The sequence below is a fragment of the Ostrinia nubilalis genome, chromosome 2 (genome assembly GCF_963855985.1).
Source record: "Ostrinia nubilalis chromosome 2, ilOstNubi1.1, whole genome shotgun sequence".
Lineage (NCBI taxonomy): Eukaryota > Metazoa > Arthropoda > Insecta > Lepidoptera > Crambidae > Ostrinia > Ostrinia nubilalis.
The window spans coordinates 2900648-2928580 of NC_087089.1; the positions used below are offsets into that span (position 1 = coordinate 2900648).

The following is a 27933-nucleotide window of genomic DNA, read 5'->3' on the forward strand; positions in this document are numbered from 1 at the left end:
GGGACACAAGGCAGCATGTCATACCAAGTCTGAGCCAAGAAAAGGAATTGGCGACACGCTAGTTATTTCTTAGCTGTTCTAAACGATTGCATATAATAATAATATCTTACTCTTCTAATAAGGCTGGGTAGCACCATCTTCCTTTAACTTTGACAAACGTCAAAAAAGTGTCAAATTCCATACAAAAACCACCGGTTATCGTCAAAGTTACGGTCAAAATTAGGTGGTGCAACTCAGCCTAAAAGCTTGATTTGCTTGTAAGAACTGGCTAAGACAATTCGTAATTTGTCAGCAAAGTCGAACACTACACATATATTTTTTTTCATTTTTTTTTAACTTGTCTAACGGAGTTGGGTCTAGATATTTAATATTAAAAATGCGGATACATTATAAAAACTATTTCCGATATTAAATCGCATGTTTAGTTATGTCGATTTATATTCATAATGTATTAATAACTAGTTAGGTATTATAATGCTGTAGTTTGCTACCTTATTTGCCTTGTATTTACCGACTGAAATATCATATCACTCAAAATTAAAACTTTATTTGCAATTAGCATACATGAAATTACAATTATGTACCTACTTATCGTCACCGTCGTGGCAGAATTAAATAACTGACAAAACCAAAGTTGCGAGATATTCACGTTTTTGTGTTTTTTTTCGTTAAAAATGGCGATAACTTTTAAGGGTTAAAATATTTTACTGTCGGTCTTTTGATATTTTATACAGCAAATTTACCTTTATTAATTCAATAGTATTCGATGATGTTACTTTGTATTATTTTAAATAAAAAAATAAAAATGTAATTATTTAGTTTTGCCACAACCGTATTTTACAACTAAGTTGCAGTTATTTAGTTTTTGTATGTCACTTATTTAGTTTTGCCTCAACCATGGTATTACAAAAACGAATATTTCCATTGAATAAGTACACTTGTTTAATTTTGCCACACTTTTATTGACCTAAATGTTGATTTATTCATTTTATTTTATTTGTTTTGTCAATGCAATTTTAGTCAAAATCTGTAAAATTGTTAAATAATACTAAAATATACCTACTTATTTAATACTTATAAATTTTTAACAAATTGGTATGGTAACCATCAACATCAGATTCCTATAACATTGAAATACAATTGAAAGAACCAACATCGAAATCAATATCAAAATTAAAATAATCCAAAAACAATAAAACTGTAATAGGGATCTCTTCCTAGGGATCCATAGGGATTCCTTACCCTCAACGTCATAGCAGAACGACGTTCAATGTCTCTGCAGATCTCCGTTGACGCTAAGGCACATCGGCAGCTCAATAGACAGATATGGAAGTCCTTGCAACATGATGTTCGCAACTTTAATACAAATCGTATTAAAGAGGTGATAGAGCGGAACCAAGGCTCGAAAGTGTTCGCAAGAGGCTACTCTATTGGGCGAAGCTAGCTTACGAAGCTGAAGACTGCGGAAGGTAGTGTAACGTCAACAAAAGCCGAGGTTCTGGGTGAGATTGAAAAGTTTTATGGACAGCTGTATACCTCGACGAAGATGTTGTGGATATCAGCATTATCAGCCTATATGAGATTAGGATGGCTCTCAAACACCTAAAGAACAACAAGGTACCGGGTGATGACGGAATAACCTCGGAGCTTCTGAACGCGGGTGGAACATCGATATTAAAGTCAAGTCCTTCAGAGACTATTTAACTTCGTCTTACTCCAGGGAACAACGCGAGAGGCATGGAACAGAAGCGTGGTGGTACTCTTCTTCAAGAAAGGGGATAAAACCTTGCTGAAGAATTACTGACTAATCTCACTTCTGAGTCATGTCTACAAGCTGTTTTCTAAAGTTATCACGAATGATCTCGCGCGTAGGTTCGATGACTTCCAGCCTCCCGAACAAGCCGGTTTCTGAAAAGTATCGGTACATATCGAGGTGCTGAAGTGCTTATACACGCCACCATGTTGGTCCGAGTACAGGAGTGGAGTACAAGGGCGATTCCTCTGCAGCGAGGCATGAGGGAGATGTTATATCTCCGGATCTCCGAAACTATTCACCGCTGCATTGGAAGACGCTTTCAAACTCCTCGAATAGAAAGGATTAGGCATAAACATCAACGACGAATACATCACTCACCTTCGGTTTGCCGACGATATTGTGTGGTCAGTGCAAAATCACTGGAAGACCTCGGCACAATGCTCGAAGACCTTAATCTCCCAAAAGGTAGGCCTTCCGGTGAACAACATAGAAAAACGAAGCTTTTGTCAGTTTTGTCGAATGTCTATGTTGCGCCCTCCTACCCAGTTTCGGTTAGGAGCTCGAATCCGAGATTGTTGACAAGTATGTCTACCTCGGACAAACGTTAACTAGGTAGAGAAAGAGGTCGAATCCAACTCGGCTGGGTAGCGTTCGGGAAACTACACAACATCCTTTCATCCAAAATATTTCAGTACCTAAAGACGAAAATCTACGATCTGTATGTGTTACCACTGATGATGTATGGCTCGGGAACGCGGCCTCTTACTATAGGCTCTTATAAATAAGCTCAAAGTTGCACAGCGTGCTTTGAAGAGGGCTATGCTCGGTTTTTCTGTACAAGAGACAAGGCACATAGTACGCAGAACTGACAGACGATGGGGCAGCAAGGTTCTGGAGTGGAGGGCACGTACCGGAAAGCACAACGTGGACTTCATAAAGGTAGCAAGAAAGCACTGGATGCAGACCGCTACCAGCCGGTCATATTGAAAATCATTGGGGGAGACCTATAAATAAATAAATAAATAAATAAATTAATTCTTTATTGAATATCTTATTTGACAGTTTAAACTCTAGGCTAACCTATGTTCAGCAGTAGACGTCCTATATGGCTGAAATGATGATAATGATGAAGGTAACTATCCAGATTCAACATCTGAGTAATGAACATTGAAATTAAAAGTAACATTTAAAGTAATGTTACAAAAATGAAATAAATCAAAAACACAATTGTACGAGTATTTTGAAGCAATGTTTCGGATTGAGTTGTGGCAGAATTAAATAAAGTCACTTGTTGACTTTCTTAGTACAAGTATTTTGAAGCAACGTTCGCAGTGAGTTGTGGCAGAATTAAATAAAGTCACTTATTCAGTTTTGCCACGTAAATTCTACAACAAACAGAGTTGTAATTTATGGTCAATAGTTTCACTAAACTGAAGATATCTTTGGAAATATCATAGATATTGCCACGAGAGTAAGATCAAAATATAGGTAACACTTTCTACTATACAAAAAGTGGAAAAAGTGGTTTTTGCCAAAAGTGTCAGTTATTTAATTCTGCCACGACGGTGACGTTATGCCAGCGCGTAGCTTTTAATTATGTATGGGCACCATTTTCCTGATAGCTGTTAGCTAGCAGTGACATTCTAAACTGCATCTCATTTAACATCGGGTGGGATTGTGGTCAAATATCTGCCTTGTTCTGCATTAAAAAGAAATAAGCAGGTTTGTCCATGTCACCTGTGAGACTAAAGACAACTTTTTTTATTTATTGTCAATATTGTGCGATTATGCGAGAGGCATTACATTAAACTTTTTGTAGCCATTCTGAAGCTGTAAATAATTGACGAAGTTCCTTAAATTTATAAAACAAGCTTTTGTAGGAGACATTATATTTTTACGAGGTCCCGCCTCTGCAGTGCGGTGGTCGGTCCAAGTGTTAGTTAAATTATTAATGAACTTGGCTGGTTTTGTGGGAAAAAGGTCTCATTAGTGCTTTCGCACTAATTAATCACGTACCAGCGAAAACGATGTATAAAAATTTAATGCATAATCTCCTTTTCTTTTCGTTTGGATTTAAGGATTGTAAGAACCGATGTCATCTAATGTCAAATTTATTGGGATTATGTACCCAAATTATACCCAAAAATACCCTGGATGCTGGCGGCGCAGTCTAACCACTGGACTACGGATTCAAAATTTGCAATAATGCCGAATATTCTCAATTTTTAATTAAAGGTGGAAGTTATAGGATGAGGAATACGGTGAAAGAAACCGCAACGTGAAAAGATATAACTCGTATTTTTAATTACAGTAGTTAAACAAAAGAAAAATAAGTTCTTTAATTTTCGAATTGTCATTTTCGCGATTCTTACTGGCCAGAACGTAATTTCGACGCTTCCTATATTATGTCGTTAAATGTCTGGTTTGAATTGAAATGTCAAAATCGAATTTAAAATTCTTTAAAACACTACTTTTAAGGCGTGCAACTTCATCATGCTTGTTGCCAAGTGATTTTATACTTAGGTATTAAATGTCAAGTACCATGTAACTGTATCTTTGACATTTTGGTTGAGCGCATCGACCCACTTACGTTCGATGTTTTTGAAGATAAATCAATCCGTGTTAATTAATAACGAGGGAAGGCCTGTTATTTTAAAATTGCCCACGCATTCGGCACTCGATGATTTGTGTCGATTTTTAAACATAAAAAAATTTAAATATGTTGCATTAAGGTACTCGTACGTACCTACCTTCACTTAAGTTAGTAATTATAACCAAAAAACAAACTCTCTTTAAAATATATATAAATGTTTTTTTACCTATTATTGTAACGAATTTAGAGGCTCTTGGTCTCTCACCTGACGGTAAGTGATGATCATGACGAAGGTGGAAGCGAGATTCATCTATGATCCTCAGCCACAGATAAAATGGTTACCTTAACCTCTAGTTGCCAAAACACAACAAAGCTGTTAACATTGTTGTAATTGTTGTAACTGTTACACATCACATCCTTTTAAATAAACAGAGACTAACCCTATTTTTTTAGCCAAAATGGTGTTAGGTATTATCACTTTATTCCATTAAAACTTTTTGTCGTTTAGTTTGTTTGTACTCGACAATTTATCACGCCTGACTTGGGCAAGGCCTCGGGCAGTCGCTAGTCAAGTAGGCTTATTGACTACGAGGAACAATTAATTCAAGTAGGAGTAGGCTGTATTATTGACTACGAGGAACAATTTAATTCATCATTGCCGAGTAGTTCTATTGAAAATGACTGAGGGCCATTAAGTTGACAGATCGATAACTTGATGGCCAATGACCGAATGTCCAAGTTATGGCGTATTAAATTCAAATCGATATCAAAACGATTTATTGTCAGTGCCTTTATACTGGAGTATGTAGATCTATCTAGTGCCGAGTGCTTTAATTGAAAATCAATGAATTTATATTTTTGTGCTAGTTATTTTTATCTAAGCCGCAAGTCATTAACTTGGAACGATTTTTTCACTAAGAATTTTTAAATTTTAATTAATATACACTTAATTGTTAAAAAAAAAAATTAGGACACGAGTAAAGAAATTATTTATTCATGATAATAGACCAAAAATTGCTAAACTCAAGTGGTAATCGGCGAAGAGCATAACTGGTAAAACTGATGTGACGAGTTTTGGCTGAATCTTTATAGTGGGTAAGCATAGGTGTTATTGAACAACTTTAATCAGCCCTTCGAACATCAACATAATACATATATTTATATATATTTTTAATTATTTTTATGCAATCAACATCGCATCAATTATTAACCCATAACTAAGCATTCTGTAGTTCCATCCAGTCCATTATTATAACGTCGCATTTTGTTGAATATTTCAGCTCTATCGATTGCTCTTGTATAATGTTGACATACTAATGTTAACATTTGATAATGCAGTGTTTGCATGTTCCAACTAATGTGGAGAAGTATTTTAGTATGATATGTCACGGTTAGAATGATAAGGCATGATTTTACTGATTACACAAACGGTAAGTCGTGTGGTGTCGATATTTTTATGTGGAAAACTAAAAAGATATGAAAATTTTATGTTTCTAACTTCCATTTCAGAAATTTTCTATCACTAGGGCAAAAAATTTGCGAATATCTTTGATGCATCTGTATTATTATAGTATACAGTAGCAATATAAAATTGTACTGTAGTGTAGGTAGTATTTGCATTTTTTTGCGTAGTTACACATATTATTTAGTAGATGCAGTGCTTTTCTTTAAGTGATGGGGCACTTTACATGTAATTTTGGTTATGTATTTTAAATTTTATTATGCTCGTGCTTTGTCCTCGAGATTAGAAATAAGAACTATGTAGTAGTATCACGTACGGTGATGCCAGTTTACGCACTGTTAGTTGAGGATATATATATTTTTTTTTTTGTGGGTATCTCACTTTACATCTTATTTGACATTGGTATCCGTCGTCAGTCACGATTCAGTGCTCTGCCAGTTCGCACTTCTTCTACTTAAATACGTACCCAGTGTTAAAAATAGTGTTTTTGTGTCGTCAAAATGCCGAACGAAAAACGTCAAATGAGGATAAGGAACATTTGCTGAAGAAAATAAATAAATTGGAGCAGAAGATATGGGGTGCTGAACGTCGTTCAAGCGGTTCAACAGAAGATCATCGTTACACATTACCATAATGCGAACAACCATCCCGGGTTGTCTCTTTATGCCAGTTGTGTTTTTTGTCTGAGGGTTTGCGGTTTAACGTTTGAGTTCTACTCCTACCCCTAATTCAGACAATTGGAAAAATCGCAAGTTCATCGCCTTCAACCAAAAGAAGAAGAAGAAGAACATCATCATTACACAATTACCATAATGCGAACAACCATCCCGGGTTGTCTCTTTATGCCAGTTGTGTTTTTTGTCTGAGGGTTTGCGGTTTAACGTTTGAGTTCTACTCCTACCCCTAATTCAGACAATTGGGAAAAATCGCAAATTCATCGCCTTCAACCAAAAGAAGAAGAAGAAGAACATCATCATTACACATTACCATAATGCGAACAACCATCCCGGGTTGTCTCTTTATGCCAGTTGTGTTTTTTGTCTGAGGGTTTGCGGTTTAACGTTTGAGTTCTACTCCTACCCCTAATTCAGACAATTGGAAAAATCGCAAGTTCATCGCCTTCAACCAAAAGAAGAAGAAGAAGAACATCATCATTACACATACTACCATAGTGCGGGCAACCATCCCGGGTTGTCTCCTTATGCCAGTTGTGTTTTTTGTCTGAGGGGTTGCGGTTTAACGTTTGAGTTCTACTCCTACCTCTAATTCAGACAATTAGAAAAAACGCAAGTTCATCGCCTTCAACCAAACGAAGAAGAAGACAGATGCAGTAAGTTCTATCCATTATTACACATACTACCATGGTGCGGGCAACCATACCGGGTTGTCTTCTTATGCTAGTTGTGTTTTTTGTCTGAGGGTTTGCGGTTTAACGTTCGAGTTCTACTCCTACCTCTAATTCAGACGAATACGGTAAATTATTTTTATTATAATATTATCATTACACATACTACCATATTGCGGGCAACCATACCAGGTTGTCACGTTATGCTATTTGTGGTTTTTTGTCTGACGATTTGCGTTTTAACGTTTGAGTTATTACCTACCTCTAATTCAGACGAATACAGTAAATTCTATTTACTTAATACAATATTATCATTACACATACTACCATATTATTGCGGGCAACCATATCAGGTTGTCACGTTATGCTAGTTGTGGTTTTTGTCTGACGATTTGCGTTTTAACGTTTGAGTTATTACCTACCTCTAATTCAGACGAATACAGTAAATTATATTTACTTAATACAATATTATCATTACACATACTACCATATTGCGGGCAACCGTACACGGGTTGTCATGTTATTTAATTTGTGTGGTTATTTTTGTCTGACAGTTTGCGATATTAATATATACTTGCCTCCAAATCAGACGTTCGTAATGTAATGATTTATCTATATCTAAGGGTTTGCGGCACTAAAAACTTTGCATTAATAACCTACTTCTAAATCAGATGTTCGAAGTTAATTATTTTTTTTAATAATAATTACCCATACTACCATACTGCGGAGCTGTGTGATTTTTATAATATGATGGTTTGCGGTATTATCAACAATACCTACCCTCTAAATCAGACGCAGAATCCTAAAAATATTACGATACTTACGGTATTGCTACAACGGGTTGTAATTTTACTGTCTTACCTACTTAATTCTTCAAGTCAAGTAAGTTCAAGTCTAAGTTTTTCGGTGATAACAATTTGGCGATATTTAATTTTAAATTGATATGAACGTTAATATTACTAGGCATGCAGATAATTCGTGTTAAGTTGTTACCTACCCGCTACATATTTTAGCAGGCAGTCAAAAGGGCTGTTCCATACTGGTAAAAGTACATATCACATTTAAAAAAAAAAAAAAAAATGCAATAATGCATACCTACTTGTTTAAAAATTGGGAGTTGTCTTAATAAGACATAATTTGATGGGTTTATATCCACACTACCGGGTGGTGATATGATACACGCCAAATCGTTAGCAGGTGAAAAACCATTAGTGGCTATCGAAACATTGGACTCAGAACCCTTAGCCTCGAACCCTGCCGCCGCCGACGCTGCTGCTCTCGTTGACATCTGCGCCGCTTCCGCTGCTGCTGAAACTAGAAATCAATTAGATTCGACACCTGCAACGCTGTTGGTCTGAAACAGCTGCGCCCCTTCATGAGGGGTCATCCATAAAGTACGTCACACGTAAAGAGGGGGGGAGGGGGTTGACAAAGTGTGACATGGTGTGACAAGGGGTGGGAGGGGTCCTAAGTTTCGTGACATCACATTTCAATTGTTTTAAATATTTGATATAATGTTGATTTCATAAAAAAAATTACTTAATTTAAATGGAAATAAAACTAATTTCGGAACTGCTGTCAATTTAATAATTTTTCGATGTGAAATTGCAAAACATGTGACGTCACACTAGGGAGGGGGGGTCTCAGAAATGCGACCACCTGTGACAAGGACGGAGGGGGGGTCAAAAAATCATGAAATTCGTGTGACGTACTTTATGGATGGCCCCTGATGAGATTGTAATATTGGTGATGATCCTGTGTAGGACAAGCCTCAACACAATTACCTTAATATGAATTTCTTATCGATGCCAATCGCATTTTCTCGACTGTCTACTAAGAATTCCTTATCAGAAAAAACGTAATTCTACTTAGACTCATTAAAGATAAGATCAATTATTACCTACTTTGGGGCCAGCTGGCGCTGTGTGAAATTGTTAAAAGACTCATCTATTTATTTATTTATTACAAACACCGAAGATTGACGCCATGTCTTTTGATAAAAACTTTCCAAAACACGAAAAACTGCCTAGCGCACTTCAAAGTTTGGGGCTGATCTGGAATTAAATCCCAATATCAAATCAGCAGCCACCAAAAAGTCCTTTCTTATACGAATTTAACCTTGAAGGGACTTCCCCGAAAGGCAAACAACCGATGAAAACAGAGGACTTGACCTCCTGACTTTCAAAACAGTCATCACGTGTCATGCTCGTGAGCGCACCAGCCGCATCCAGCTCAGAACCGCAACAGTTGAATCTCGTAAAATATGTCGGTTGGCTTTTAAATTTTTACCATCAGTGGTCACTAGTAATAAGTGACTCTGTTGTACTAGGATAGAGTTATGTGATTTCAATCTCACAACCAATAATAAATGTCAGTATAAATCACATAATACATACATGATTATATTCGGACATAGAAAAATTGCAATTATATCAGGCTATTCATAAACTTATATTAAGTGTCATGAAATATAGTACTCCGATGTCTCAACTACGGGATGGGGGGCGGCGTGTTACGGGGAAACTTCTGGGGACCCATGGTCCAACATCTATTTTATTTTATTAATATTATCTAATATTAAAACATAATATAAGAATTAATCTGCAAAGATTCCAAACATTGACCTTTCTTGGCCTAAAAGTATTTACTAAGGATCTTCAAAATTTTCAGTTTCTCAGAATGAAATTCAGTTTTGTACACCGCATAGGTGGCGTGCAGTTTCCCCCCACTTAACACAAATAAAAATAATTGTGGCAATGATGCGAAACTAGAAAAATCATTATAATCATCAATACACAATGATGTGTCCTATCTAATGATCTATCTTATCTAGATAATAGCATAGTAGATACCGAATCTTGAAGAGTCCATTCAATATTAGTATGGACTCGACATTACCAAATTCACCATTTTATTATTTTTGCATTTGGAGAACGTGGCATCGTTAATTTTGCTAAATTCGTTATCGTTATATACCCTAAATTAGATAGGTACCCTGATGCCATACGCAATTAAAATTTTAAGACAACAAGGTCAAGCTTATTTCTGCGGTTTCCTTCCTTTTTTGTATTACACATTCATTGCAAAAATCACATGTGATCAAGTGACGGGTATACTAGCAGTACCCTTATAATGTAGTCTAGCTTTGTTTCTTTAATTGGATAAAAATAAAAACGCTACATGTGTCTAAATGTCTCATATAAAACGAAGATTACATCTTCATCTATCTATGGATATTATATCTTCATCATTGTCTGATGATCAAGCAGTACAATAATTGTTCAAGGAAATTGTTTTACTTTTACCATAACTATCATTCATTGAGGTATTAGATTCCACTATTTTAATAAAAAATTGTGAATTTCGATAGCTGTAATAAGCTTGTCTTTTAATTTGGCTGTCATATTGGAAACATAATCAGATATTATGGTTTCCAAAAAATTTAAAATATTGAGAAATTAGCCATTTTACTGTCATTTGTTAGTGTAATTATTACACACATTGTTCAAACCTTCCTTATAAGCATTCAAATATTATGCATACAAATATTCAATTTAATCACGACATCGCGCCCAAGTTCACAACAATCAATCTTGGTATTGTTTTGACAATTTATGTCATGTACAAGCATTTTGTGCAAAGTGTTGCTTACGAAATTGTTTACCGCTCTAACACCGAGCACTTAGTTTAGTCACAAGTTTAGTTCAATTAACATTGCAGGCTTGTGATATTGACACCTTGATATTCACCACTCACAGCACGAGGCATGCTGCCTCGTCTAGAGCACATACATTAGGAATTAATCTTGATTATCAGAATTACCCCCGGTTGGAGCGTTATTTCAAATAGCTACTTTGGGCAAATTCTTTAATAGAATGCCTATTGCGTCCAGAAATAACAATCAACATTTAATTGCCAGAAGAACCTAATACTGACAATTGATTTGGGAAACAATAATTAACTTTCCCACTTACATTATGGCTAATATAACAGCTAATTATACTTGCCTTTAATTACTTACCCTTAATAATAATTATCAATTATACGAAAGTATTCACTCGGGTAACTACGACAGTTATGTCACACTTAATAGTAATTATAAAACAAGCATTGTATTCTTACTAATGATTTATTATTTTTGCAAAGTAATAAACAGCTTTGTTTTTATTATCATTTCACATCAGTTCTCTCAAAATCTACATAGTTCTTATTTCTAATCTCGAGGACAAAGCACGAGCATAATTAATGATTAAACGAACTTAAAAAGTGAAGTTCTATCATAATTATGCGAGGGCTTTGTCCGAAGAGATTAGAAACCCTCCCACCCGTCTTTAACAATCATATATGTATATTATTAAAAACACAAACCCCCATATTAGTGAAATGATAAAAAATACAAATTACTACTCCAAACTAACTGACGACGGATACCAATGTCAAATAAGATGTAAAGTGAGATACCCACAAAAAAAAAAATATATACAGGGTGTTGATTTCAATACCCGCCATATTTAGGGAGTAGATTAAGTAGCTTATTCTGATCACGAATCAGCAAAAAAACTGACTTCCAAATTTTTTATTATTATTTTTTAAATATCTACGATTTCCATAATCGACCACTACAGTGCAGAATAGTCCCCCAACGCAAACGGCGCGCGGCGCTCACCCGGTGACCCGGGCAAGCGCTGCGCCCCCCGTCCCGCTCCCCACTACCCGCGCTCGCCCATGAGTCAGTCAACTATCAGCCACAATCAGCTGTGAGTTCAAAGACGACTACTGGACAGAGCTTAATCCAAATCTACCCTAAAAATGTAATGAGTAAATTAGTTACTTACACCTTATCATGTTACGAGTTTATTTGTTGTTCTAAAAACTAATTAATTAAGTACTCTTTAATTAATAAAAAAAACCTTTTACACGAATTTGCTTCCTTCCGCAAAATAATTTTTTTTACAGAACCTACATTATTATTATTTTTTAATTAAACCATGCTTTTATGTGTGTGATAAGCTTGTACCTACTTATCATTCAAAAGTACTGTAAACAGATGACAATAATGCTCTTTCATACAGGTTCGTTATTCCTTACATTTCCAGCTCTCTACCTTAATAACTTTTACGTCTTTACGATAGTAATTAGTAAAATAAAACTTAACTTACTTAATACCGCAAACTGAACACCTAGAAATAACACACTGGCAAACTCTTGTTCCTTCACTTTCGATAGGAGATAAGACAAGATTTTGTTTTTAAACTCGATTGATTTCAGTACCTAAACAAAATTTCATATCTTAAAAGAAAATTTCATATCTTTCATTTGGAGCGGTGACTTGTAATTGAATACAATAATACCACCGCCTCGCACGCGGCACGGACATCGGGCTCGCACGGAATAGGTACTTCCCCATCTTCGTGTTTCGGGCGTCATCGGGCGGCCGGCGCTCAATCGTGGATCATCGATTTTCTCTGTTCATCAGTCCGATTTTGCTTTCCACGCAGAGAGGCCGCGCGCACGCTCCGCGAAATCTAGCTCGTATTTAGAATACCTAGTACTCAATCGCTATTTTCTTATTTCTTGCCTTGTAACTTCAACTTTTCTCTTCCTCTCTGCTTGATAACTGTTTTCTAGTACTTATTACTTCCTACTACCGTAATAACGTAATTTCATTTCTATCGGCGTTTAATTTAAATACCCTGAACGAATGTTAGTTAGGTTCAGGTTAGACTTCCATTCTTCATAACTTACATAAAATAATTCATCATCATGTTCGGGATTAGTTTAAATGAATGTAATTTCATTACACGAAATAACTTCCAAAATTTATTGATATTCTTATCGTTTTAATAATAACGATTAGTAATTAAAGATCTACAAATCATTTGCATTTGAGTGTTTTGAAAGCTTGCTTTAAGAGCATTAATGATAGGACGAATCTTTAGTTCACAAAGATTAAACAAAGTATTTTTCCCGCCGCTTTTACATTCTCATTCGTTGATAGATTTCCTGTACTAAACTGACGAAATTAAACTTTTCTGATGTTAAAAATTACGTAAACTAGTTGAAAATGAAGAATAACGATAACTACCGATTCACGACGACATTCGATGGACGTATTTCATCGAATGCACTTTTCTAATTGCAAATTTGCGATTTTTGATTGTTTTCTCGTGCGGTTTTGAGTATTTAGTGTGTGAAAGTGTGATAGTGAGTGTAATAATAGTGAGTGAGTGTTAGGAAGATGCCAAACCATACGTACAGTGCTCGTGAGTACGTAAACATGGTTTACTGTTACGGGAGGGCACGTAGAAACGCATCTGAAGTCGCATCGGTGAGTAGGTACCTAGTTCTAAACTTAAAGGAATGTGTTTTTTTTAATGTAGGGAGTAAATAATCTGGTAATTTTGTGTACAAAATACTCCCGCGATTGCGGTAGGTAGTGGCGGAAAGCGCGTAGGTACGCTCCAATACACACACACATAGGAAACAGCAAACTAATTTAAAACGAACTTTAACTTTAGTTAGTCAAACAAAAATACCTATTTACACTACCTATTTTACGTGGCTTCCTTCAGTAGACTATCAGACATGATAAGCGAGCGATCCTCGTAGCTCGATGGGTGCCGCAGTTGAAGCGTATTGCAGTATTAAGAGCCACAGTACAGTTGATGTCGCACGGAAAATATTCGCTAAAAATTCTACTTTAGTTTGTAATTTTTTTTTTGGTGGATAATGCGTTTATATAAGTCATAATAGATCACCTAAATAAATATGGCGAGGATTGAAATCAACACCCTGTATATCCTCAACTAACAGTGCGTAAACTGGCATCACCGTACGTGATACTACTACATAGTTCTTATTTCTAATCTCTTCGGACAAAGCCCTCGCATAATTATGATAGAACTTCACTTTTTAAGTTCGTTTAATCATTAAATAGTGTACTCATTGTTGAAAAGCTAAAATAAATAAATAAAAGTAATGAAAAAAAATAAAACTTTGTATAGGGTTCAGTTTGGTTATAATACAAAATGAATCACTTAGGAGTTCCAATCCAACAGAGTAGAATACCTCTCCTACACTTCCCGTGGATGTCGTAAAAGGAGACTATGGGAGAATCTTACCTAAGTCTGTCGCCATAACAACAATGTTAACAGCATTATTGTGTTCCGGCAGTGAGAGGTAAGATAGCCAGTTCCTCCGTGGTTGAGGATTCCGGGTGAAGCTCGCTTCCACCTTCGGCCTGATCGTCACTTACCATCAGGTGAGATACAAGCCAAGAGCTTCCTCGTTGTGGATAAAAAAAATGCGAGGCCCCCCATTTGGACAGCATGGGGAAAGCAGACCAAATCATCCATTCCTTCCTGACGCTATAACTCCAGAACGCATGAACCGATTTCCACGGTTTTGCATTCGTTGGAAAAGTCTCGGGCTCCGTGAGGTTTATTATACATATAGCCGCGCGATAAAGCTTTTCTGTGACAGACAAAATTGTACGCGGACGAAGCCGCGGGCGGAAAGCTAGTTAGAAATAAAGAAATGTCCTGATGACCATGATGGTGATTATCATGACACAACGAAATTATGGCTTTTCTTTTTATTTGTTTGTCATGGAGTTCCCTTTCGTTATAAACTAAAAATCACACTATTTCAAATCTCAGCATTACAGTAAGAATAAAAAAGTTTAAGCTTCTCATAACTAAAATCTCAAGAAAAACGTTTTTATTTCTCTCTTAGCAATGAAAAGAGCAATCCTCTACAAAGGTCATTGACGTGCAATTACAACCAGTATCCACCTGTAAGGCCTCGGCTACACTGTATCACTTAATCACTTAGCTGGACTAAGTTAGCTCATCTCAGTGAGTACACTTACCCCTTTATTAATAAAAAGACATTTAAATGGTAAAGGTTGACAAACAGCGTAGCCCGGGACTTGCTCTCGAGGCAGCTTGACCTGAACCTCATGGCCTTTGGGCTTTTGTTAATCTTGTACTACTTTTGTTTTTAATTTTAATTGTAACTATTAGGGATGTATCCTGGGTCAAAAAGCAACAGTTTTAATTAATCCGTCAGTTAACTTATCAAAAAATAATCTACACGTATTTTTCACTTTTTCAAAGTAATGAAAATTTAAAGAGATAATGCGCGCCAAAGTTCATAAGAAGAGGCCAATGACGTCAATGAGTGCATAAAAGTGCTGCACTTTGTGACGTGGCGCGCGGAACTTCAACGCACCATAACTATGTAATTATTTGTTAGATCAATTGACAAATCAAAATATAGTATGTGTCCAATATTTTTTGATATTAAACATAACGGACTAAAAAAAATTTTTTAGGAAACTAGCCTATTTTGGCTGTGGGCTGTGGGAAACAATAATTATTTTATTTTTATTTTTTGAAATGTAATTTTAAACAGCCTTCAACTAGGGTGTAACTTTTTATTAATAAGGGGTTTACAATAAATAATACGAGTAACAATAATTAGGTAATAACAACTTTTTTGTGATAATAATGTTGTTGAGAACAGACACGAAAAAAAAAATTGATCGCGTAATATCAATATTGATGGATGGAAGAGAAAATACATATTATATTCAGACATAGCAAAGTAGTTTGACAGCTTATAAGTCGGTAAAAACTAAAAGTGTAATGAAATTGGTACGTTAATTTATTGTTAATTTAAAATCAATAATGTTCGCTGTTAGAAATTGAACAAACAGTTATTTGCCATTTACTAATTATTGTACAATAAGTATCTCTGTTATTTACTAAAAATATTAAATTATCTGCTAAGTTTGTATTGATAGCAGTGAGTGCTTTACGCTGTACTATCGGGGACTCGAACGCCTTGACACCTTAAGGGCCTAAATTGTTTGCACACACACGCTCGATTATGCTCCGCCCCCGTTCATACATGTTTCGGGTGTAAGCAGCGTCGGCGCACCACTGTAGATGTTTGCCCTAGCAAGCCAAAGCAGCAGTTAAACCAAGCTCTATGTAAAGCATTTAGGATTGAGTATTGCTTATTACCCGCATCCGTAGCGCTCGTTTGGCAACGTCGCATTTTAGTCAATTTGAAACCCAATAAAGAATCGCTACAAAATATTATATGAGGCTTCGTGTAAAATTTGAACTAGCGATTGCCCGCTCGGGTCACAAAATTGCTATCGCACATTCCGAGGTAACTATGCAATTTCCCGAGAAAAAAGTAGCCTTTTCTACAATTATTGTTGATATTATGAGTGTAAATCTCATGATATTAGTTTAGCTAGTTAGGGCGAGAAATACAAAATCATACAGTTACTTTCGAATTTTACTTATTTAATAGGTATTTAATTTATTCGGAACTTATAATTTAAAACAATATGTTATTGAATTAATTAGTAAAGAGTTAAGGAATATTTGTGGCTTAAAAACAATTATTGTAAGATCTGGCTATAACTTTCTTAAATCCTTGAATGTAAATAAAAACTTATAATAGGTTTCTATTTATTTTTATGTACATGGTTGACTGAGCAATCCCACTTGAACATAACCACTGCTGTGAGCCAATTTGGAGGGATATCATGCATGACTGTGTTGTCTTATGACTATAGTCTTCTAAAAGTCCAAATTCTTTTCAAAATACTTTTTACTGTAATGGTTTTAAGTCTCAAACTACATTGTCCCTGGAAAACACAATTTCCTTTTATCGCAAATCAAATTCTCTTGTTTACGAGATTTCTCAGCAGCCACGGGTAAGTCAAATGATCCCAGGAAATAGTGTTGTAAAAACTTCTGGTTATCGATATTCCAACGTTCTACATTTAATTGACCAGTGTCATTGTTAAGGAAATAGTAACTTAGGTTCATTTATTACATCAAAAACTCAATTCAACCTCAGTGATAGGTTATATTCTGTGATTACTCTAAATAATATTCTAATTCATGCTTGGACCGGAATTGAATTTCCTTGTGTAAACTACCTACGAGTAACTAGTTTTTTAATTTGCAGATCAAGGCAGGTATTTGACCGCAATTACACTTAATGTTAAGTGATGTGAGAGAAGAGATGCGGGAAGTTTCTGTGGGCTGAGTGTGCGTTTACATCAAACGCGCTCACTGCATGAAAATTTTAGTTTTTGAACGTTTCCCGCTAGGGGCGCTGTACAACCCGTCATACATTTAGGCGGGTTTTAGAATCGCGCTGACCGCTCGCTGATCGTCGGCGCTGACAGATCAATATGTATGTAATTGAAGGGAACGTTCCTGAGTGACGCTGATCGCTCGGCGCCGACGCTTCATACATTTCAGCTGTCAGCGCTGACGTCAGCGTGACTAAAACCAGCCTTAATGTCATTTTGGAGGCGCTCACTAGTGAGCGCGTTTGATGAAAACTCACACTCGGCACTCTGGAATGAGTAGGTCAATGTAGCCCAAGCCTTGGAGTATCAAGCTTATGATTTGTACCGTACAAGAAATTATTCTCCATAATTTAATAACATTACGTTTGACAATAGCCATTTGCATATTTATTAGCGTTTAGATATTCATTGAGGTGGTCGCACCGTTCAAGTGAAATTACATAATTTTGTAAGTACCTATTTTGAAATAGAAAAGGGAAAATGCAGTAAGTAGGTACTTTGACGATGCATTTCCAAGTTTTTTGCGCTTTATAGTGAATGTGTAGGTGACGATGGCTTTTTAATTTTATTAAATGGATGATTTTTTTTTGCTTTAATGGTACTATTTGAGTACTGAATGCTGATACAACATCTATTTTAAGGTTATGTATTGTAGAAATAGCTATGCTTGTAGTTTTGACGATATTGAATATTGTAAAACAAATGTCACGAGCAAACTTTTACGATATTGGTCTTTTCAAATATCATTTTAATCAGCATGAAAGGGTTTTGCGACGTTGGTGAAAACTGAAAAGTGATATAAAAGTTTTTTGACAACTGTAGGTGGCTGTTAGCTAATATTAATAATAGTAGGTACTTTCTAATAATATCTACAGTTTTATTACGGGGATTATTGTGATATTTAGCGTTGTACATTAAATAACTGTTAGAATACCTACCGAACAGACTGATATACCTGAAAAAAATAACAAAGGATTTGTTTATTTCACCCTTTGTATAGCAAATTTTGTTAACTTTTCTAACAATTTATTAGCATTAAGAATGTATAATTATTATCTTTTAATTTCCAATATTATAATACGTATGGTTTTGAAGTTATTGTGATTTTAAAAGCGTGGTTGCTAAGTTTTGAAGGCCAGCAGTTGGACAAGTAAGAGTCACTGACCAAAATTAGACAACTTTCCGTTGTTTATTCTTATATGTAACTTATTATTACGAGTAATCTGTGCTTATAGGGAAATATCTTACACGATTGAGTAAACCGAATGAATCATAGTTTCCTCAAGTAATCGAAGTAAACCAAACAAATCGGTAATGTAACAAACAAGTTTCGCAATTTCACTGTTACGTGGGCTGCGTAGGCGCATTGGCTGCGCTCGCGCATACGTCGCGTTGCGCGTGTGTCACACGATCGGTTCCGGGCACGTTATGCCGATGGCTGAGGAAGAAATACAGACACAATGCTGTGGTGTAATACGTATTAAATTATTTGAAGGATATACTTAAATATTTAATTTTGACCAAGATTTGGAAACTATGAACGTCAAATAGACCTAGCCATTTGCAAAAAAAAAAGAAAAAGAAGAACATTTATTTTAAAAAGGTAACCCTTATGGTGCTCTGTACTTCCTTATCTTCTGGGCCCTACCACGCTTTGAGAAAAATACATGGCAAGTGTTTTGAGAAGACGCCTATAAGTTGTGGAACATGTGAAAACAGAAAACACTTGAAAAAATCAGGAATGCAAAATGTGTAGCCAATAACTATAAAATAAGTAAACAATATCCTAAGTACAGGATTATCTTCTTACTAAAGGATAAAGCAAGCTGAAGCGCTTTAAGTAGCTGAAGACCTTTGTAACGTAATGCTCATTTGCCTTGCCAGAGCGCGTAAAAAACTAAAAGAACAATCGTTTAACATTAGACTAACAAATTGAAAAAACTCTCTACAGATTCCGATCTTAACACAGTGGTGTGATTAATGGAAACAATTGAAGAAAGAAAGAAAGTGTTTACGTGAGCCAACCGGACTTATTGTCTTACAAAACAGCTACTTTCCTCTCGGTTTGGCCAGCCAACAGATGTATTTGGAGTGCTTATCCGCACTTAGGGGCACAGTGTAGAGAGGGGCAGATGGTCGACTTAATTCCAGCCATGCGTAAAAAATAAAGAATGACTACACTTCGTGAATTTCAGTATAAGAACGTAGCCTAACTTATCTTAGCTTGATATTCTGATAGCTAAGTAAGCGTAACATAGTAATTTTAGCGTGAGGGATTTTAACGCCCGTATTCAGTGAAGCTGCAAATCGAACGCACAGTGTTGAAAAGACCTCTGTGATTGGTTCGTGTGTCACCCTGTGCGTCCACGCGCACTGTGAAACCGCATGATAATGTTTGTGAATACGGGCGTAAGTCAGTAATTACATAACATTAAAATAAATTAAGTGAAACTCAAATCTGGAAAAAGTTGATAAGGGATTTTTTTTGCTGGAAAAGCCATAATTATTTTTTTAAAGATAAGTTTAAGTGATTATTTATACATTTATGCTAAACTCCCTATATCTCACTGATGAGATCTATAGGGAGTTTAGGTATATTAAGGTTTTAAGACGCGGTTATTCTGTTAGTTTCTACACTGTGGCGCTCGTAAGAGCCATGTCTACGGGATTAAAGCCAATTTGCAACCGTAATGGAGCAGTTAATAAATCAACGGGTTGGCCGGCGCACATTCCGACTTTTTAGGGTCCCGTACGTTTATTGAAATACTGAGCCATAGTTTCCCAGATAAAGCCAAATTTGATGTACGAGTACGTCAGAAATGGTCAAACTTTGAACTAAAAAATGGATAGAGTTTAATTTTGATATAGCGTTGTAGGTTTTGTGATATTTCTAATAACAAATTAGGAAATTTGTATATTTATCTTCTTCTTGTATCTAACTTAATACAGGAAAACTACTACTTCTAATACCTATGTAGGTAGGTATTGTATGTATGGACAACGTTACATAAAGCTTAATTTTATGGCATCTTATGAGCTATTGAAAAAAAAGGTTGGTGGACTGATTGTTAATAATTTACAGAATTAAACATCATTTTGTTAGAAAACCCTTTAAATTGGATATTTTAGAAAATGGTTATGTAGATGAAATGTTAAAGCAAATCTAATATAATATAAGATGTTTATGTTTTGTGGTTTATGAATAAAACCGTCGATATTTATAACACCTATTTAAGATTAATTCTGGACTGGACCGGTATAGCACCGCCGGTGGGCATTATTAAATGGAAGAGAAAAGGCCTTTTCTGATATAATTTCTGATAGTGCTGTAGAATTATCGACACTGTTAGTTATTCAGGATATCGATAGCACCTATTCTTCTGCGATTATCAAATGGGTTATTAATTGGCCATCAATCTATCAATTCATTCATGCCCGTTTGACATTTCTATTTTGTGCTTGGTTGTTGAAGAGCAAAAGGAACCTACTTTGAAAAGCTCTTCTGCTCAATAAGGGCATTTGTATTTGCGCCCACTAGCCCTCCCGTCGTTTAACAATTTCCAGTTTGCGTCACTGTCAAAGCTAGTGAAGAGAGTCAAGAAGACCTGTCTCACCGGTGGCGCTAACTAGTGATCCCTAAAGATAATAAGCCTTATTGACTATAATTTGGTCGTGCAACCAAATCCCGTCTTATACAGCTCGAACGTGCTCAAAGAGCTGTTCTAAAGGTCTGCTGTTCCCTCCCATTCTTCCCGACCACTGAACTGTATCAAAAACCAAAGTCCTGACAGTTCTTCAAATCTTTATCCAACAAACTCTACTGAAACAACACTCGCAATCAGTATTTGACCCTACTATGAACAAAAATAAACGCCGGAAACAAAGTTTGCTTGAAACCAACATTTAAATTTAAATTAAAGCTTACCCAAAGATTATGATTATTCTATTCCATTTCTTTTCTCCACCTTTTTAAAGATAGGTTATTATATCTGTTTATTATTGACTTCAAAGCAAGCAGTCCTTTTTACCAGTCACTAGAAGATGCTCATGGAACTCCTTCGATATCATCGAGAAAAGTTTAAACGTGATACTATCGATAGATCGTAACTAGTATTTGTTTTACCCTAACTATCGATAGTTTATAGTGGACTAATCGATACAACACTAACATCAGACTGGTTATAAAACTAGTGAGAGAGGGAAAGTAATGGAAAAGGAAAAATAGATAGACCCTTCAGGGCAATGGTTTTATCTTTCAACTGAGGTGGAATTGTGTAAAGCAATCGTAATCATTTGACAGTTCATAACGTACGATTATTCTGTCAAACGCTTTGTTTAACTGACTTTATCGTACGTTATGAACTGTCAAATGATTACGATTGCTTTACACAATTCCACCTCAGATTTAGCTATGTAAATTGTTTAAGTCAAAACGTGTTAAGCAGTAATATTTTATTATCTATTTGAATTAAATAAAAAATACTGTCATGAGTGCCACTAGTGGTCTAAATTATTTTTGATTTTGTCCATTTAACTGTCTAAAATGTCCAATGATTGGAAGATTACCATGGGAGAAATAAAGTGAGGGTGTTTTTGTAACGTCAAACGTCAATGAGACTTCAGATCTTCAGATTTATTTTATATGCTCTGACACGTCATGAATATGTCAATGTCACCCCTCCCGCGCCGCTCCCATACCTACCTCAGGCAGTGACTGAAATAAACGCTAAACCTATAGGTACTTTAAATATTTATTTTTTATGATTGACTGTTAGTGAGCTATTGCAACATTTGCAACCCAAAAAGACCAAAAAAGCGGTACTTTTTAAAAGAGCACTTATTTTTTTCCAATATTTTTCGCGCTAAGGCTATCGAATGGAATTCCTGTTAACAGTTGCTTTTATAAGCACCAAGGCTGTATAAATGTCACATTCGAGGTTTTAGAACGGAGCTTTAGCGCTTAAAGTCACATGCTACGGATTAAAGGCAATTTGTGAGCGGAGTTCACTATGTACAATGTATAGCCGTAAGTCAGGAACAGTTGTTAGATTTGTTGTTCAATTAAATTTATTTTTACGTACCTACCTATGCACAATTAAAATAATATTATAGTACGAGTTAACAGAATTTTGCAAATCAATAATGCTGACTTTTGGACACATTTTTCTATGGCTATAATAATTCGAGTAAACCTATCCTGCAGAGTATTTTAAGATTATTGACTGACACAGTTCAGTCCCTATTACAGTCAAGTAAATTAATTGCAAATTTAAAAAGGATTTAAAGATTATTGAGACAAGTCCAGTCTTTGCTTATGTCTATTACATATCTAAAAAGATAAATAAACAAAATTGTCCAAGAATATTGGTACTGTTGTGACATATTCATTAGATTTATGTGCTTAATTCGTTATTATTGAATATCACACTTTAAAACTTAAAGACTAAAGTACATTCTTGTAGGTACAGGTGCAACAAAGTAACAGAGCAATTACTCAATGTGTAGCTTAACGTTGCACAATAAAACGAAAGTTGAAATTGAACTTAAGAAACGATCTGTGTACATACAACTTTATTTATGGCGTACTAATTGAATCCGACGGCAAAACTCATATCAATTAGACCAATATTATGAAGCTAAGCATTTATTGAGGAAGGCTTAGCTTAAAGGCTATAATTATAACATCACCCTACAGCCAATAGGGGCGGAGCAGTAAAGAAAAATGTTACATCATCATCATCATCATCATTTCAGCCATAGGACGTCCACTGCAGAACATAGGCCTCCCCAATGCTTTCCATGTTGATCGATTGGTAGCGGCCTACGTCCAGCGTTTCCTTGCTACCAAAGCAAAATGTTACAAAAACGGGAAATATTTTAAAAATTCAAACTATTTTCACGCGTAAGAAGTCGCGGGCACAGCTAGTGTTACATACGTATAATAAGGTTTATGAAATGCTACTCGTGTTTGTTGAGCTATTAAGAGTATGTATAATGTAAATACGCCAGAATAATTTAGATTTAAATGGCTGTTATGAACTTTTTTGCCGCAATGCGTATAGTGGAAAAGTTGTGGAAAAATGTTGTTTTCACAATAATAATATCATGAAATATTGAAAGACTCATAATCCAGGCCTCAAACTTTCTGTCTTGAACTAGCAAAGAAACTAGACAAAGAAAACCTATTTTGTAGCAATGACTTGGTTTGAGAACTGTCATCATCATCATCATTTCAGACAGAGGTCGTCCAGGGCTGAACATAGGCCTCTCCCAAACTTGAGAACTGTGATTGATTTAAATTGCCGATATCAAGTCTTGAATCTGTACTTAAGTTACATACATGTTGAATGAACTTGAATGTTACTTATGAGCGTCGTTTTAGAATACGTGCCAGAAATAATACATGACGATCTTACTGATCATCAGAATTTGAATTTGCATTATCATCGTCATCATCATTTCAGCCACAGGACGTCCACTGCTCAACATAGGCCTCCTCCAATGATTTCCACATCGCCCGGTTGGTAGCGGCCTGCATCCAGCGCCTTCCTTCCTGCTATCTCCGTGAGATCGTCGGTCCACCTTGTGGGTGCTTGTATTTTGCTGATATTTGTGATCAACTTGGTGAAAGAATCTTTAATATCGGCTTTGTATGGATAATGAGTCACTTACAGTAATTAATCGCTTTAATTTCTCAAGACAAATTCTATTAACCGTGAAGTAATTGGCCCGAGCTTTCCTAATAAACTTGAAAGCGTAATTAACAAGGACCTTAATGACATAACAAAGCATCGATTAAAAGTTAACTAACAGGTGTTTTAAGAAAAACATCGTAAAGAAAACTTTCTCGGTCTTTATAAAAGGGAAAAAGCTAGAAAATAGGCCAGGCTTACACGCTTTTGTTGACTTTCTACTGTTTCAGTACTGTTAATGAAGTCATACAAGACTAGATCTTGCCAATGGCTTTGTCTGCGTGGATTAGCGCGATTAATATTTTGTAGTTTCATCAAAATGTGTCTATTAGTTTTGCCTCTAGGAAAACATTCATCTATTCGCACAAAATTGTCGTGACTGTCGAGTTACGGATCCGTGAACAAAGCATTACTTTAAAGACAAATGAATTTAATTTTACATGCAAACTACCAGGCTGGCACTAATTAAAGTTGACAGCCGGTGTCCACATTAAAACTGTATTTGGATTGGCACAACCTAACATAGAACAGCTAGCTCATAATGATATGGTTCATCCAGCGATTTGGCCCGTGGACCAAGCTAAAAGTGGACCAAGCCAAGACTCGTGTTATTACGTTATTTCTTAGAACAATAAACATTTTACTGGCCTGATTTTGGACTGCAATCATTTTAACTAAAAACTAGCAACGTTGATAAAAATAGGTGCGGTGATTCGGGGTTCTAGCGTGCATTCAGGCTAGAGTAATTCTGGATATCTTGCATTGCTCCTATGTTCTTCTGATTAATTTCGATGCGGGTTCACTGGCGGGGCACTTTTATTGGCTGTCAAGCTGTATATCCGGGCTACACAGGAGTTGCAGCGGTAGGAACGAGAGGTGGGAATAGTGCCGTAGCTAAAGATATCGGAATAGCGTTCTTTCGGGGTAGAGTGATTTAGTTTAGTATTGTTAATTACAATCGGACAATGCTGGCTGTTTTATCTGGGCTGTGAACTAGTTGCGAGAGTCACAGACCTCATCCAACAATGCGGCATCAGTTCGTTCGTTCCCCTGATATTACGATTTTGATTAAACTTCGTAACGCCGAGATGGCACTTCTAATATTTAATTAACTCTGTGACAAGACGACAGCACGTCAAGGTAAACACTGAAGGATCTTATTTACAACTAAATAGGGGTTATTTTGCAACTAAATTGTGTAGTTTGATGTGCTGTCGACGACTCTACAACGCAACTGGCTTAGTAAGTTTTATAATTATGAAGCTTTTATAGGACTTTAATGCATGTAAATACGGTTTCGTTTACACCCCACCAGGTGTTAACCCGAATCCAATGGATTCACGTTTACGGCCTTCGTGAGGTTGATAAGCAAACCTCAAGAAGGGCTCAACAGTTAGCACTATTGGCAAATAAGGTTCTGTCACTCGATATTTATTGTAACTTGTGCTAACATCTGTGCCCTATCCATCTAGAGGGGTAACGACAACATTACTATGAGGTCTCACAGTGCGCATGGACGCACAGGGTCACACACGAACCAATTACAGACAGAGCTCTATTCAACGCTGTGCGTTCGATTTGCTGCTTCACTTATGCAAGCATCTTTTGTGAATACAGGCGACTACTGAGTTATTTGGACTGACAAGTAAATAAGTAGAAAAACCTTTCTCGAAGGTCCTACTTCATTTAATAAACTAAAAAGTTGTTTTTATGAAAAAACAATGATTCATCAAAGCAAAATAAAAATAAAGAAATAACAGGTAGGTAAGTAGGTTCTAAAATAACCCAATAAATGAAAACAGATCGGCTGCTTGCCGCGTCTTGGGAATACAAAAGTTAGAGTTTAATCTTAGATAGAATTTACCGACAAAAATAACATTTCTTCATCATAACACCAATCCAAAAACTAATCTATCTTTTTGATCGTGTCGAATCTAGAAATCCTATAATAGATCTTAGAAACGTGATCCATCTCTGTAATCCCTTATCGCGTAGGTGTCCCAGAACTAGGCAGACTGAAACTAAGCTACTCGTAGATGTTAGGGCCCTCGCCCACGGCGACTTTTTGTAGTGATGCTGTCGCGCGTTACGTAAACGAGCAACAGCATCGCTACTAACGCGCGTAAGGCCCAGAAGAGACGGTGAAACGCAACTGCAACGAAACTGCAACTGCTAGTTACTTTTGAGTTGCGTCTAAGTTTCTGCCATAGCGTCCGTTGAGAGACCACACATGACGCGACCAGTTTGAAACTTTCAGTTTCAGTTTCATTCATTAGAATCATCAGAAAGTTGCAGTTTCGTTGCAGTTGCGTTTCACCGTCTGTTCTGGGCCTTAGTCGCATTTGCAACGCACTACAGAAGCGATGTCAATGCGCTACTAACGCTACAGCAGTGCGACTGTATCGATGCAAACGCGCGACCGTGTCGGACGACATCGGGGAGAGAAAACAACGGAGAGAGGGTTACTGAATCGCGTTTGCATCGTCGTGACAGAAGCGCGACAGTATTGCGTTTGCATCGTGAGTCGTGACAGAAGCGCGTTTAAGTGGGCGAGGGCACACAGCTAGCGACCGCATTGCGACTGTATCGATGCGAACGCGCGACAGAATCGCTACTGCATCGCTACAAAAAGTCGCTGTGGGTGAGGGGGCCTTAGATTAATCTGGTTACTGTCAGTTTTTCAATCCATGTGAATGCTAATCCTAGAGCATTCTCACGCTGTGGGTTGTCTATGTCTATGCTATGGCTTTTTGCTTGGAGATATTGTGAAGTTTCACCAGCTGTTGGTAATTAGTTCAGTTAGTACATATTGGGTTTATGTAGTTACAAGACACATCCGATTTGATATCGATTTATCTGATCCGATTGATAGCATTCGAGCACCACGATTGGCTCTTTCAAGGCTTTTCAGTTTAAAGTTTCTAACTTAGGTTAAAAGGCGGGGCACATGAAGTAACCACCTACGAGTAGGTACATTGCTTTTAATTGTAAATAACTTGAACTTCTTAGACATTGTACGTACTTAAAACCTACATACCTAATAGAAGTAGGTATATTATTACTATTCTGTGCTAATAGGTTTAAAAAAATAACTGTTAAATAAGCCTACAATAAGATCCTCCTGACATTATTTTACCTGTCCAAATACATGTAACATGTAAAATTGCTGTAGGTCGTTAGAGAAGTGGATTTTGCCTTTCGTTGGCATATTTACTTTCTTATAGTTTGTTCCGTTATATTAGTATTAAGTTCATACGCGAACTTGTATACACCTACAAAACTTGATGAACTTATAATATTAATAACATGCATGCTCATATAAAGTCAGGGCAAGTTTACAGTTAGGTATCAACCATAAAGTTATTATTCCTCCGGAATAGAGCAACAACCACGAGCTGTCAAACGAAACCAATTTTAGATGACACTTGTGTGTCAGTGTCAGGATTTTTTCACTGTTTTGTACTATAAATCAATCACAGAGCCAGTCCACGTTTCTGAAGCACTTCTATCATAATAATCCACGATTTCATTCAGGTAGCATTTGAAAAGATTTCAAGAGTTCAAATTTCAGCGTGCCACTACGTGCCTCTGACCTGTCAAATAGTTGCAAAATACGGTTCTGTTTGACGTGACGGCGACGGCATCACGCATCTCTTTTTATCACAGTGTTGCTGCTAGTGACATCTCGTTCACTCAGATCTTTTTTGCTCTATTCCGCTAGGTAGTATATTAACTTTGTGGTATCAACCAATCCAGTGCAAGGGCAACCGAAGCTTTTAATATTCAAATCTGCTATTATGCCCGTGATTATGCCACTGCAAAACATGAAAAGTGTGTTAACCGCACATTAATAACATTTAATTCATTATCACTCTAAAAGCTTTGCCATCATTGTGCAACATCAAATCGGGCACGACCTTTATGAATGTTATTGTGTAGGAACAATCGTTTGGGAATCCGTT

The 27933-nt window shown here is 36.3% G+C and overlaps 1 protein-coding gene across 1 annotated transcript in view; it reads left to right on the forward strand.

Annotated features, from left to right (window-relative positions):
* Positions 1 to 27933, forward strand: part of LOC135079957 (uncharacterized) — a 218603-nt gene that overhangs the window by 6736 nt on the left and 183934 nt on the right. The window lies entirely within an intron of this gene.